The sequence below is a fragment of the Nuphar pumila genome, chromosome 6, assembly GCF_984573655.1.
Source record: "Nuphar pumila chromosome 6, dmNupPumi1.hap1.1, whole genome shotgun sequence".
NCBI classification, from domain to species: domain Eukaryota; kingdom Viridiplantae; phylum Streptophyta; class Magnoliopsida; order Nymphaeales; family Nymphaeaceae; genus Nuphar; species Nuphar pumila.
In genome coordinates, this window is record NC_143254.1 from 33,186,062 (window position 1) to 33,202,420 (window position 16,359).

A 16,359-nucleotide genomic window follows, 5' to 3' on the forward strand; every position below is an offset into this window, starting at 1 on the left:
ACTCTTTGTTAATTTCAAACTTACAAATCGTTGTAAAAATTTAGCCTTCATAAGTACATATTGTTGCCTTTCACGACTCTTGTTTCAGTATGAAAATAGGTGTTATTTAGCATGTATAGTACAACCACTTGTAAGATTTAGCATTCGAATTTACAAATCGATTTGTTTACATAACGAAAACTTACACAAAACACACCTTCTAGGACACAAATTTTGCTAATCCGACAATGAAGGAGAAACACCTAGAAGGTAGATGCAGCCAATGGTGGCAACGGTGCTCCAACTACGCTCCGGCGGCAGCAGACAACGGCAAAGGGTGCTCTGACGGCAGCAGACGATGGCAAAGGGTGCTCTGACAGCAGCAGACGATGACAAAGGTTGCATCGTCAAAGGGAGCTCCTATTACAGTAGATCAGCATCGTCAAAGTGTGATCCAGAATGTTTAGGGCGACATATTGCGAGGAGCTCATGTTAAAGCAGAGGAGTTTACTCCTTAGGGCAAAAACGATGATGATTTCAACCCTTTCTGACGAGAGGACATTTTTGTCCTTTACTCGAAACATCATTTTATGGCACCAATGGCGGGAAAGAGTACTTAAGTATTTGCAAACTTTGGCGGGAGGACATTTTTGTCCTTTACTCGAAACATCGTTTCATGGCGCTAATGGCGAGAAAAGGGTACTTAAGTCTTTGCAAACACACTAAACTTTGATGCTAAGTGATGCAGACACACACGAGGAAACGAGCCCCACGTGCTTATATACATGGTGCTCATTCAGACCCGAGAACACACACCTGCATGTTCCGGGGGGGGACATATAACCTGCTTCAGAAATGGAAGGTAACATGGACCAAAAAAACAAACAAACACCACCACCTGTTTTTTTGCTTGGTCTCATAGCTATGTGATTTCAGTTAGGTTAGAGGGAGGATCAAGTTCAGTGTGATTAGTGTGTTGTTGCACCTAGTCACCCACCATCTTCAGGTTGCTATCACGTGATTTTCAATATCCACGAAGGCATGTCATTATCACCAAGATGTCCTGGTGGTACGGAAATGCTCTCTCTCTCTCTTTTTTAAAGGCAAGATGTTCAACATACCATTGGGTTTTGATTAGACCCCTACCAGTTATTCAACTACCATTGGGTTTTGAAACTGCAACATCCCATCACAAGGAGACGTGCACCAACAACTCCTACCAATCATGCATTGCACCCATGTTGGTTATGGAAATTCCCTTGAGGAGCACAAAAAGGGCTCCTCATGGTGGAGATTGAAATAATCACCATTGCAGATAATTTTTTTTTTAAAGACTAACTCAGGTTAGGCAGATCCCACCAATTATTATTCAATCACACCTCGGGTTTTGAACCTGCAACATCCAACTATAGGGAGACATGCATTGACAGCTCCTACCAACCACGGGGAACCTCATTGGTATTGGTGGTGATTTTTAATAACACCTAATCCCAACCCCATCTTTGTGATACAGCTTGTCACCCAACAACAACTGTTAGGTACGTAGTGACAAAAGTTAAAAACAACAAAATCGTGGGAGTCAAAACCTAGGGAGATTTAAAAAAAATCATAAATCTTGTATTTTTTTGACAAAATCTCGGCAATAAAAAATAAATTAAACAATATAACAAATATTTTTTATAAAAAAAATATAAATAAAATATATTTAAAAGTAAAAATCTCATGATAAATATATGCTAAAACCATAAATATCATGATATTTGTCACGGTTTGAAATTCTCGCAAGAAATTGTTATTTTAAACTTTTAGGCAATTTCTCAAGATATTTATTACAGAGGTGGGTACTGTCACAGGCTTAGAATCGAAGACCCCCGCGACGTAGCTTCAAGAATTTGCAAACATCGAAAGCAGGCTTTTTAAGCACACAAGCAACGCACAGCACACGCGCATAAGCGGAAGCAAGAGTATGCGCATGCATAACCACAAAGAGAACAAAGAGGCAAGGATGCAAAAAGCTTTTTTATAGATACTTGAAAGCAAAATACATCAAGAGGGGAAGAGAGGGTCCGAATACACGGGGTTCTTAAGCAGTAAGGCCTTGTGGGGCACTCGAAAGTGCCAAAGAGGTATATACATCAAAGCAAAAAGGTGAAAATCATGGCGGTCTGGAACACGCTCCCCTACCTAAGTTGGCACCGTCCTCGACGCCAATTGTTCATGGTAGTCTTCTACAAGTTGTCGATGTTGAAACATGTTGTTGGCCTTCTCTCAGGTGGCTTCATATTGTGGCAATCTCTTCCACTGCATTAAGTACTTTTTGACTTCCCCTAGATAGTTGTTGAAATGGTTGAGGATGACTTCTGGTTCTCTGCATGGTACACTGACCGTTGAGGGTGCTCGCTGTGGGATTGAAGCACGTTGAGGCATGCTCCGTTGAGGATCTCTTTCATCTTCGTGTAACGGCTTCAGGTTACATATGTGAAATACTGGATGCACTTGAAAGTTTGTTGGCAAGTCCAACCAGTATGCTAAGTTTCTCACGCGTTTGATAATGGTGAAGAGGTCATCGTACTTGCGGATAAGGCCTCGGTGGTGGCTTCAAAAGATAGTTGTGCGGTCGGGAAAGAGCTTGGCCAACACCTTGTCTCCAACACGAAATTTTGCTGGACGACGCTTCTTATCTGCCCATTTCTTCATGCGCTTGGTCGCCTTGTTTTGATATGCCTTCGCCAACTCTGTCTGATCTTGTCAGTTCCTAACGAACTGGTATGCATAAGGTGTTTTGCCACATCCTCGCACAACAAGGGAGTGCGGAGTCTGCGGCTATTGTCCAATTGTGACTTTAAATGGACTGTGGTCGAAGGACTCGCTCTTTTGAAGGTTGTAGCAGAATTGAGCCGCATCAAGTAAATCAACCCAATCCCTTTGGTTGGCACTCACAAAGTGCCACAGGTATTCCTCCAGCATACCATTTATTCTATCTATTCGTCCATTGGTTTGGGGGTGAAAACTTGTGTTGAAATACAGGTTTGTCTCTATTAAGCAAAACACTTCTCGCCAAAATTTGCCAGTGAAGCATGCATCAGGATCGCTGACGACGCTCTCAAAAATTCTCCAATGCTTGATTACGTTCTGCATGAACAACTTTGCAGTATCTGCAGCTGAGCAGGTGACAGGGGCAGGCACAAAGACAGCATACTTCAAGAACCTATCCACAACCACATAAATCAAATTGTGGCCTTGTGCTTTCAGCAAGCTCACAATGAAATCCATGGTTATGCACTCCCATGAACGGCTTGGCACAGTTAGGGCCTCCAATAGTCCACCAGGTCTCTGATTAATGGGTTTGTCTTGTTGGCAAATCAAGCAAGTCAGCATATAAGCATCTACATCATCGCGCATTTGCGGCTAGTAGAACACACGTTCTAACAATGCCAAGGTCCTTTGTTGCCCTGGGTGGCCCACCCAAGTAGTATCGTAGCACTTGTGCATCAAGCGCATCCTATAGGTATTTTGTTGCGGAATGTATAGACGATCGCCCGCGGTGCGGAGAAAATCATCCTCTAGCCAGAATCTCTGCGTCTTCCCTTTCTTCACTAATGCGATCAATTATTGAGCCATCGGGTCACTTTTTGAAGCTTTTCGCACTTGTTCAAGAAGATCGCTCGTCATTTGGCTCACATTGTTGTCCCAAGCGAGCAAAGCTGCGAGTTTCGCCTTTTAACTCAAGGTGTCAGCCACAACATTGGTTTTGTCTGGCTTATATTCGAGGACCATATCGAATTCTGCCAAGAAATCATGTCAGCAAGCTTGCCTTGGACTCAACTTCTTCTAAGTCTAGAAGTAGCTTGTCGCAATATTGTCAATGTACACAACGAATTGCGACCCCAAAAGGTAGTGTCTCCATGTGCGGAGACAGTGCACGACTGCCAACATCTCGTGCTCATGCACAGTGTATCGACGCTCAGCATCGTTCAACTTCCTACTTTCAAATGCAATAGGATGTCTTTCTTGGAGCAACACCCCTCCAATAGCAAAGTCAGACATGTCGGTCTGCACTTCAAACAGTTGCTGACAGTCAGGCAACTTCAGCACTGGCTCCTCTGTGAGGGCATGCTTCAAGTCATCAAAAGCCTTCTGATAGGCATCAGACCATAGCCATGGTTTATCTTTCTTCAACAGATCTGTGAGCGCAGTAGCAATATGAGAGTATCCCTTAATGAAGCGTCGATAATAATTTGCAAGCCTCAAGAAAGAGTGTAACTCTGAAACCTTAGAGGGTAGCTCCCATGCTTGAATAACCTCAATCTTCTTGTGGTCCATTTTGAGAGTGCCTCCTCCCACAATATGCCAAAGAAAATGGACTTCCTTTTGGCCGAATAGGCACTTTTTTCGCTTGACATACAGCTCATGGTCCTTCAGAGTATGAAACACAATCTGAAGGTGTTGAACATGTTGCTCCATCAAGTCGTTGTACACCACTATGTCGTCCAAGTACACGATGACAAACTTGTCAAGGTGCAGGTAGAAGATCTTATTCATTAGGGTTAAAAAGGTAGCAGGTGCGTTCGTCAAGCCAAAGGGCAAGACAAAAAATTCGAACGCCCCATATCGCGTTGCACAGATAGTTTTTGGCTCATCCCTTTCTTCAACTCTGACTTGCCAGTAGTCAGATCTCAAATCCAACTTAGAGAAGACCTTCGCCTTTCCAAGCTGATCAAACAAGTTCGCGATCAAAGAAAGCGAGTACTTGTTCTTCACCATCATTTTGTTCAGTGCCCTATAATCGATGCACAACCGCTTCGACCCATCATGCTTCGCTTGAAACAACACGGGTGCTCCAAAGGGAGCTTTGGATGGTTGGATGATCCCCGCTTTGAGCATATCATCCAGTTGTGTAACGCCTCAAATATTTAACTTGAAAATTTTGGAATAAAAATTTTTTTTTCTAAACAACAGTGGAAAAGCTTTATTAAATCCTTCGTCAAATTATTTGGGCGGGTTACAAGTAATAGCACAGACTCAAGGCATTTAAGTAAAATAAATTCTTGCATTGAAATACTACAAGTTATTATTTATAACTTAATGATTTATTACATGTCATATTCCTCAGGACAGCCGAAGAAGATATGGTCACATGGCACTGTCGTAGCGACGACCGCAATTGCTCGTCATTCAGTTTCCTGAAAAAGCATTAATTCAGAAAGGGTCAGACTACCACGTCTGAGTAAGAAGCATAATATCCATATGAATGTGCACAATGTCACGTATACAAGTATATGTGCAACATGTTTAGATAGAACTAATAACCATTTAACAAGTGAAATATGCACAGGTCACTAAAGTCAAGTATTTCATGATATATTCCATCAACGTCAAAGCACGATACATCATATGCATGAACCATATTTATATAAGCAATAACAACTTTGGAGCTAATGAGGATGTACACCTGACTTAACTAAAGCAATTAATGTAAAGTGTGTATAAAGCACAAACATCAACATTCAACACATCATTCATAAGTTATCACAATTTCCATGTAACGGAAAACTAATTTGAATCATGCTCTACAGGAGTCACAACTTACTCCAACAATTTTAACATCGAGCAGTATGCAACTACTTAAAGATCTTTCTTAATGCACTAACTTTATGTTTCATCTTGTTAATTTCCCTGTGGGTACGCACAGGCATTCGACATCGTAGCGGACCGAGACCACACGGGGGTTTATTATTTTATAACCCGTATGACTAGCCGTACGGATATCCAAAGGGGACGGTTCACGACCGAGAGAGTACTCCCCAATGGCTAGAACTAGAATTAGGATGCACCCTGTACTTCTGCAGAAGACTTGGATCTACCACCTAGGATGCATTGGTAGTCCTGGCCCCCTAACTCCATGGACTGGGGACCCGGTGAGATGCCTAGCTCTCACAAAAACAAGAATGTCCACGAAGCTTGTACCACCTACCCTCTCTAAGTTAGACCATGAGTCCGGTAACATACATCATCTTTCAGGTGTACCCAGAGCCCTGGGAAACTAGTAACATGTACTATTTTTAGGTATACCCAGTGTCTCGGGAAACCGGTAACATATATCGTCTTTCAGGTATACCCAGAATCTCACATTTAGGTTATGTGTGCATATCTTCTATGCAAGTCACTGCACCACAGAGGATTTCCAAAATCCTAACCCACACTCGGAGTGATCTCCGTGTATGCACATTACCCATCGAATGTCTCATAGGCATCCACCACAATTTCTCAGAATTTTGGCTCAACTATGAGCGAGTACTTATATTTAAGCATTTTAAAGTTTTATTTCTGAGCTCGGGTGTACGTTTCGTACCCCCACTGACCATGCACTCATAAGGCATGTCAAAAGTATAACTTTTCATAAGTGCTCGTATGACACTACATTGGTCTTACAAGACCGCAAGCTCCATTTTGAGCTTTCACATGGTCATGAGAAGACAAATGCTCTTTATTAGGCAAATATTTGCAGAACAAGCATATATCAATCTACACAAGACATGTCATAATATTTACATACAAATCATGATTCAATTATATGCAGTTTACTTAGTATCATATGTGCCCATATGGCACCACAAGGATTTGACATGCTTAGTTTCAATTTGTACTATCGTGCCTTTGTAATATTTCTTGTTTGTGCAATTATAACAACAATATGCATCTAGCAACAGGTGATTCATGCATTGAAACATTGGACACCACACTCATATATTAACTTCCTATAAAACCATGTGTAACATGAATACATCATGGATATCTCATTCATTTGCTACATTCATCAACACATAACTCTCTTTTCATAAGCATATCATAAATTCATTATGCTATCTAGACTTGTGCACTAAAATGAGCTTTTGCCACAACCAATGTACGTGTGCATCAGTGTATTTCAGACCTACTCTGAGTATATGCATAATAGTGAATCTCAAATGTAGCAACACTTCATTTGTAGAGAAAATAACAAGTATAATTGGCATTTCACAACTCGAGAATGAGATATACATTCATTTCGGAAACAAACAATGTAAACATGCAACTTTTGCAAAAGCGTGTTTGTGTACACCATGATGGCCAAAACCTTCAAGAAATTTTTACTTATAAGACTATATTGAATCCTTTGTCTTCTCAAATTATTTTATCATGTATATATATTCTTGAGACGGTTGTTGGGTTGCGACAAGTCATGGGCATGGTGCAAACCCGTCGCGGCCACGAAATAGGTACACCAATAGGGCGGTGCACCCTGCTGGTTGTTTGGGTACAAGACAGGAGGTCAAGTCATGAGGTCCAGATTTCATTAATTTGCTATCCATGGTTACCCTGATATGATTGAGTCTTAATCAATACACTTGCTTCCCCGCACTCCTAAGTGAATGGCCAAGGTTTGGGTCATAATGGGCAGTGGTTCCAAACCTTACCAACTATGGCAGACACTTATGGGTCTGCAACCCATGTCACCAACAGCGTCAACCTACCTTGGGTCACATTGGGTCAACCCAGGTCGACTGGAGGCATATCAACCAGAGTGGTGTGGTCTGTCCAAGATTGCTAATGTACTAGAAATGATGCTGGGATTCCAATTCGAACTCTCAAACCTCGATTAAGGTTCGAACCTCCTAGGCTTTTTGAAGCTTCCCATAAATTGAAACTGAACTCGATAATCAGTGGGTCGTAAAAACAATAATGCATAAACAAAAGACATCAGAAGATGAGATATTTTTGCATAAGCTCAATCAATGTGTGCATGGTTTAAAAGAATAGTTTGAACCCCCCAACTATCACGTATAAAAGAACAATACTCAACCGTATTAATTTCAGTTTGCTAAAATGACCAAGGTACATATGCATAATCCAAACCACCTTGATATATATATACCACGTAAAAGAACTAAATCCTCAGTCCTATCGTGGTCACGCATATAACATAAATCCCTCTTTGTTTTGGTCACTCACATAACCATTTCATGGTTCGTTCATCCCTTGGTATATTAATGATGCACCTAACAAAATTACCCTTTTGAAAATCTTAACAGTACATGTTTGAACATGGGCACATGACAGCATAATACAAACCTTTCATTTTCATATTCATCTAGTTTATGTAAGCATACCATGATGTCTTTGACATTTCATATGCTATCGTGAATACATGATAACATGGTCCGATTGTATATGTTTTAGACTACCTTAGAACACACTGATGTACATGACATGGGTGGATTTTTTTTTTTTTTTTACATGATGTCATTGTTCACCCCACATTAAGATGGATCAATGCACGGCTGATGACATCCAGCACCACTATATATGTTGGTTGTAATATGTAACATACAACCTAAACATTGCATGCCAATAAAGGTAAAATAATCACCACTATATACCATTGCAGCAAGGTATGAAACGTCTCACACTTAGATCTTGTTTTTTTTTTTTTTAAGAAGTGTGACATAAGGCAGACTAGTACCCATGTCCAGGTGACATCGGATATAGGTCTAGAATAATATTCATGGCAATGGGACAATCCCAAATGGTTAGTATTTGCAATTTTTTCCTATTTGTGCAGGCTCAACATATATATATATATATATATATATATATATATATTTTCCACATGCAACACTTTAGGTGTTGCCAGGTCATTTCACATGAGTAGTATTTTTGTTTTCAAATCTGGATTTGAACTTTATCAATCATGCAGACTCATTTCATCTAATGTCTACTACTCTGTTGACCCCAATTGGTCCTACCTCATACCCATGAGCAAGCACTTTAAGCTAGTTACATTCAGTACTACCAGAAGAGAAAGCTTTGTGCCATTTTCATGTAAAACAACGTGAATAGAACGAAAAGAAAATTGATGGCTGATCTTCAGGGCTGTAATGATGGCCATCATGCAGGTCATACCAGTATGGTACAAACTTGATCTAGCCCTTGGACTTAACCATTTACTTCAGCCATTTAAATTTTCTAAGAGTACATAGATCTACGTTCCCTCTAGATTCGTCTTAAACCTTGGATCTACAATACTGATTTATAATGGGTCGATAGATCCAAGTATGTTCACATACAAGGAAAACCACTTCATCGGCCCTGGCAAAAATCCATGGTTATATATGGTTGGTGTTTCCTTCATGTTCGTGAAGGATATGCAATACATTTGTACTACAGGGCACATCACACATACATAATGAATATCTTGCCTCTTACCTCTTTAAAGTTTCAAGATGGCAACAACTGCACCTCGTTTTCTCCATTGAAACGGCACACCACGTCGGCAACGGGGGTCTACACGTCCAGCAAAGGAGGTTCACACTCACAGTGGAAGAAGAGGAGAGAGAGAGAGAGAGATGAAAACGATGGAGCCCAAAATGAGTTCACGTTTTTTTTTTTTTTCTTTTCTCAAGGCCCAACTTTCCCTAATTAATCTCCTTCATTTAAGCATGAATTTTAAATTTCTAAAATTTTAGAAACTATCCACCATTCACGTTTTCTCCTCTTTTTTCTACATTCTAAATCAAATGTACCATATTGCCCTTTTTCTTCATGTGCATATGGTTTGTCAACCGTTTTTTTTTCTTTTTAGTGGTGCCCTTCCTATACTTGTGTTGCAAGTCTTTCAAAAAGGAAAAATCGTGGGAAAAAGGGGAGAGATCTTTGTTTCTTAGATATTTAAATTTTTTTCTTTTTTGGTAAGTGGTAACTCCTCACGTTACCACCTACTTTTTAGTTTAGCAAAAATGTAGGGATTTTAGTCTTTCTTGAAAACCGCCCTCCACATTTAAGTTCTCATTATAGCCATTTTGAGTTTCTCATTTGGGAATTTGTCCAGCCCCTCTTACTTCTTGAAAACACGTTTTCCTATTAAAGTCACTTTAATGAGGAGTTACTGAAAAAAATCATTGGTTATAAAATATTTTTGCAAAAAGTATCTCTAACACACGGAGGGATTTGAACTGGGGATCTCTTCCCTGTGAGTACATCAACTTGACCACTACACCAACTCCTTTTTAGTTGCTCATTCTAGCAACTAAAATTCTCTTATATACGTATTGATTCTCGATGAATCTCAAATATGAGTTAGATAGTAATTATATTTTAAATCTGATGAACTTTCTAACTACATTTCTGGATCTTAATTATGGTTCGACCCTATTCGGATCCCTTTAGATCCAATTGGATTCTAATTGGGTTTCGGATCCATCCAGGATCCGAATTCATTCATCGTATCCGAATCCAGATATTGGATCCAGTTGATCCAGTTTGGATTTTAAGATCCATTTGGATCAACTCAACATCATTTTATCGTATTTATTTCAAAGGATTTTATCCTTTATTTAGTTTGATAATTGTCAAAATTTTGCGGGTTTTACAAGTTGTTTGCGTAATTCCTACAACTCAGGAATTTCCATGCGATAAGGAGTCATTGCGGGTGGTCGTGCACCTGATACTAGTTCAATTTGATGGTTTACCTCATGCCTTGGAGGTAGCTTCTTCGGCATCTCAGCGGGCATAACATCGCCAAACTCTTTCAATACTAGCGCTAAGGCCTCTAGGACATCTGCGGCTTCTTCTGCCTCATCCGTAGCACAGATTGTGACAAGAAAAGTCTCATCACCGCTTTTCATGCCTCTCTTCAACTGGAGCGCAGACACCAAGCACTCACAAGGCTTCCCTGCTATCACAGTAACCATGCAAGGCTGATTCTCACTCTTAAAGCTGACAACGTTGAGGTGGGACATCGGCACTGCCTTGTTGCTTCTCAAGAATTCCATCCCGAGGATGACTTTAAAATCATCCATAGGTGTGACTGATAACATGATCCTTCTCGACCAGTTATGGATCTGCACTGGTGCATCACGAGCAACATCGTAGATGGCTTTAGCCTCCAAATTAACAACTTTCATGTGGCTCTTTTTTTGTTCCCACTGTAATCCCAAACGTTCTGCTTCTTCACGTGAGATGAAGTTATGCGTGACACCAGTGTCTATCAATGCCTTAGTAAGTCTTTCATTGAGCAGAAGTTCCAAGTACATCAACTCTTTACATATTGTTGATTCCGCAACAGTTGTGACCTTTACTGCATTCATCATCTGCATTGCGTCAACTGTTGGCGCCTCTGCAGGTTGATCTTCTTCCTCACCCTGAACGACATTCGCAGCTCGGGGTGTGCGGTTATCTTCATTTCCTTGACCACGATTTCTGTTGGGACATCTATCCTACCAATGATCCCCATGACAGATACAGCAGTCACGGCGATGATAATTGTCGCCCTGAAAGTTATTCTAATTTTGATTATTGTTTTGGCCATCATGTCGGCCATGATTCTACTGGTTTCCCCGATCAGCATTCTGTCCTTGGTCATTCCTTCAGTTGTCCATTTGATTGTTGTGATCGTTTTCCTGTTGTCTACCTTGAAATGCAGGGTCATTCCTGTCAAGCTCAGCAAGTTTCTATGCAACCACAAGCACCTCAGCTAGCGTTGCAGGGTCATGCCGAATGAGTTCTTGGTTTGCCTATCCTTACAACTTGTTGCCAAAATAGAACAACTGATTTTGATCATCCATTCTCTTAACTTTCAGCATTATCGAAGAGAATGCCTTAACATAGTCATGCATTGACCTTGTCTGTTTCAACACCAACAACCTTTTGTGGGGCATTTTCTCTTAATTTTTAGGCAGAAAGTAGTCTCGCAATTCTTTTTGGAAGTCCTCCCATGAGACTATCACAACCAAACACCGTCAAACATCACTCAAGTGACGTCTCCACCACAGAGTTGCTTCATCCGCAAAGTACACTATTGTGGTTCGCAGCCTATCTGCATCATTCTCTATCCTTGCAGCTTCTAAAAACTGGTCCATCTCGTAGATAAAATTCTTGAGATCCTTTGAGTCCCGCGTGCCTTTATACTTTGTAGGCTCAGGTAGCTTGTAACGTGGTCTATCCACGTATGTCGCAACGCCACCAGCTGGGGTAGTCCTCAGCTGCCGCTCTAACTGTTCATTCTTTCATCGAACAACATCCAATTCAGTAACCATGATGTTGAATCGACCCAACAAATCATTAAATCTGGTGGCAAAGTGCTCCATCGAGTAGTAAAGTTTAGTGGCAAGACTTTCTACCGAGTCTTTCACTCCCTCTACTGTTGTTTTGATCTCAGCATTGAGATCCTTAAAAGTCATACAAGTCTCATTAACCAACTTCTCCATGTTGGTCACTGTCTCAGTCAGCTCTGCAATATTGCGCGAGATGACTAACACTCGATCATCGGCCATGAAATCTTCTTCAGCAGGAACCATATTGCCTGAAGGAGTCATGGCAATTTTCTTTGGTGCCATTGTCACTCCCAATGTCGACAAGGCTCTGGTACCAACTTGTCACGGGCTTAGAAGTGAAGGCCCCCGCGACGTAGCTTCAAAAATTTGCAAACACCGAAAGCAGGCCTTTTAAGAACACAAGCAACACACGCTCACGAGCAAAAGTAAGAGTATGTGCATGCACAACCACAAAAAGGCAAGGATGCAAAAGGCTTCTTTATAGATACTTGAAAGCAAAGTACATCAAGAGGGGAAGAGAGGATCCGAATACACATGGTTCTTAAACCATAAGGCCTTGTGGGGCACTCGAAAGTGCCAAAGAGGTATACACATTAAAGCAAAAAGGTGAAAAGCATGGCCGCCCGAAAACAGGTACCATCACTTATAAAAATTATATACCAAAAAAGTGTGGATGTCATCATTTGCTACAAAAACTATTTCCAAGATGCTTAGAGCTTGTTTGGAACCTAGGAACTGAGACATGGGACACGAGTTAATGCATTTGACAAAAAGTTGGTCAAACTACCACCTGGTGGCTGTTTGGAAACTGGTATAGTTAATGCATTTAGGATGAAAAGTGGCATTGTATTTACACTAAAGCATGAAATTAACGGTAGGCAGCTGCTACTTATTGAAATGCCACTTCTCATCCCGTCTACTAGTAGCAACGGGGCTCTACCTGTCTGGTACGAGCAGTTAGTGCACATCACCTTGTGTTGAGACGTTGCAAGTTCAAAACCCAATGGTACCGTTGTAGAACTGGTTGGGGTCCGTCTAACCCCAGCTTGCCTTTAAATGCCATGTCTTTAAGTCGTACTAGCAGAAGCCATTTGCCACTAGTAAAACATATGTACCGATAGTAGAAACTTAATGCTGGCATTTAGAGACTGCTTGACCCGCATCTTGTCAATAATTTATTATATGAGGCTCGGAAAAGTCACAACGTACCTTTTTTTAAGAACCAGTAGTTTTCGCTAGTATAAATAGCAGCAATCACCAAATTACTACTTGGTATAGATCCAATCTGGTGGCAACAGTGTCAATAATACTGACCACACTTCTACAAAATAAAGTCTTATTGAGGCACAAACTTTTTCAACCACTTCACAATCAAGAACACCCCATTGTTCAAAGCATCATGAAAAGAATGAATATGTATGCTCAACTATGGTTCTCATGCTCTTGATAACAACCACTCTATCAACATTCTTTCTCAATTACTATAGTTCTCAATCTCACATGGGTGATTAATATTTGGCTTAAAATTATACCCTGTTGAACAAAAGTCTTTGGCTGTATTTTCCTAGTTTATGAGAAATTTGTTTTGGAGGAAAAAACCTAGTTTATGAAAAATGTGTAGTCTCACATTGAATATTTTTTATAAATACAAATTCAAAATGTGTAATTGACTTAGAGGGCAAGTCCGCTATAAAGATTGTCAATTAAACATTAAACTTTAAACTTTAGATTTTGGTTTTGGCTTTAGAATAAAATTTGGATTGGCTTTGACTTTAGATTTGGATTTGGCTTTGAACGGACTTGGATTCAGATTCAAATTCAAAGCTCAATTTAGTTTGGTCTAATCATGATCTTGGTCCTAGTTTGACTTTGACGTTTTTTTTTTTTCACTTATTATAGACAATATTGTACCACATAAAATTCTCTTAAAATGTTTTGGTGGTTCACCATAGTAGTCAAAGGTCATTTGCAAACTTATTAAGGATAGACACCTACCTTTAATGGCTAGCCTCAACATGTCAACGGACATTGGGATGTCCATTTAGGTCTTAATGGGTGGATGCTATCCATTATTAATGGGCTTCTATATGAAATCATAGAAACGGTCTTTCAGACCTTTTTTTGATGAGGTCTATATATAAACTCCTGCAAGGTCAATGTATCTACGAGTTTCTTCTTCGCGTGCTCTCTCTCCCTCTTTGTTATTTTATACGAAGCTATTCAGGGTAACTATGTTGTAGTGACTAGTCTAATCAGGGTCAAGAGTGGCACATGAGGTGCAGGCCTGGTTGTATTTTAAAAGCGAGGTTGTCTTCAATCGTTACCCTTCAGAACCTGAATTTTAATTTTGATGGAACATTTGTTTGTTTTAAGAAAGTGTTACTGTGGCACGCCTCCAAGTTTCAATCCAACCAATTACTGAAAAGAAGTTTCAAATTATTAAGAATGGTTGGCTCCCAAACAAAGTCTTTGAAGACAACTAGTTTAACAAAAAGCTTAGTGAGAATGGCATTCACTACTTTTATTAAAAGAGCAGAAGCCCCCGCTAATGCCATCACTCCAATCACTAAATCATGGTTCTTAGCAACTTTGTGAACCCCCAAAAAAGGGAGAAAAAGAAAAACAAACATTTAACTCAGAAAAAAAAAAAAAAAGAGAAAAGGAAAAGGATCGGAGAGCATATTGCTTAGCAAAGCACTTAACTCTTAGTGGCCCATTGGTCCACCAGCAATGTCAAATTAGCATGTGAAGATCCACCTTCCTTAACAGCTTTCCTTGCCAGCTCCTTCAATGTCTTCCTCTTCTCCCTCAACCTCTTCCCTTCCTCACCTTCCATTAAATTTCTGATGGCTTTCACTAGCTCTTCCGCACTCACTAACTCGTGATCCTCGTCCTCTTCCTTCTTCACACGCAGGCTCAACCCCAACTCCTTCGATAGAACGAACGCATTCTGCCGCTGCTCTGCGTAGAGCGGCCAACCTATGGTGGGAACCCCGAACCACACGCTCTCGAGGGTCGAGCTCCACCCACAATGTGACACGAACCCGCAGACCGCCCGGTGTGAGAGAATAGCCATCTGAGGGGTCCATGTTGTCCAGACCAAACCCATATCTTTTGTCCGGTCCACGAACCCATCCGGCAGCACTTCTTCCGGATCCACTTTGCCTGGGTCCGACCGGACCTTGACCGACCACAAGAACCTATACTGCCCCAGCTCGAGGCTGTGAGCGATCTCTCGTGTCTGCTCGACTGGAAACGCTCCCATGCTGCCGAAGCACAGGTAGATGACCGAAGATTCGGGCTGTGCATCGAGCCACTTGATGCAGGGTTGGCCAGCGATCCCCGACTGCTTGTCGAGCTCGATCAAGGGTCCGATAGGGTACACCGGTGGGCTTGGTTGACCGGGCAGGTATAGACCCTGGGTCAAGGCTTCCAAGGCTCTGGGCTCCAAGTCATCAAAAGTGTTGACCAGGATACCCTTGGCCTTGGGATACTGGCGAGAGCTGTTAAGGAACCAAGTGTAGGTTGGTCGTTTCTTGTCCTGAAGGGGAGAGGCCAAGTCCAGTGGTGGCACCACGTTGGACATGCCCGGCACCTCAATTCCCTCCTTGTACTCCCTGAACTCCTTCTCATATTTCTGGTCCAGGGTGTGGAGGTACATCAACATGCCCAGCCCGGCAGCACTGTTGGAGAAGTAGACATAAGCCGGGACGCCGAGCTCGTTGCCGACGTCTATCATATTGGTCCAGAACATGTCGGCGACCAAAGCAGAGACAGATGTGGAGGAGGAGATGGAGGCCAGCGCCTTGGCAACAACGAGATTGTGTCTGTCTACAAAGCTGGTGATTAGTTCTTCGAGCTTCAATGGCGTCGAGCTGCTCGGTGCATCAACGTAGGGAATCTCGACGAAATTGAGGCCCGGTGCCGCAGCGCGATCAACGGCGGGAATGCCATCAGAGGGAGAGAAGGGCGAGCAGGTTAAGAGAATGGTGATGGATAGTTGATGGTTGAGCTGTTGTAACCTCTTGGAGAGCTCGATCATGCCGGCCAGATTGCTTACTCCAGGTGAGGGAAGCATCACTATGGTTGCCTCCATTTTTTTACACGTCTAGGGGTGAAGCTGTGGAGGGGAAGATGATTGCTAACCTTTATATAGAAGGTTGCACCTAATTATGTTGATAGTTCATGTCATGGAAGAACAATAATTCAGTTCATGTCATAATTATAGGCATGGTTGGCCGGGCCACCCAATTAATCACTCAACAATTAAAAATTGTTCGGTTTCCAA

At 41.5% G+C, this 16,359-nt stretch overlaps 1 pseudogene; it reads right to left on the bottom strand.

Moving 5' to 3' along the window:
• Nucleotides 1-14,723: 14,723 nt before the first annotated feature.
• LOC149834577 (UDP-glycosyltransferase 88F5 pseudogene) lies at nt 14,724-16,167 on the bottom strand (annotated as a pseudogene).
• Nucleotides 16,168-16,359: the final 192 nt, after the last annotated feature.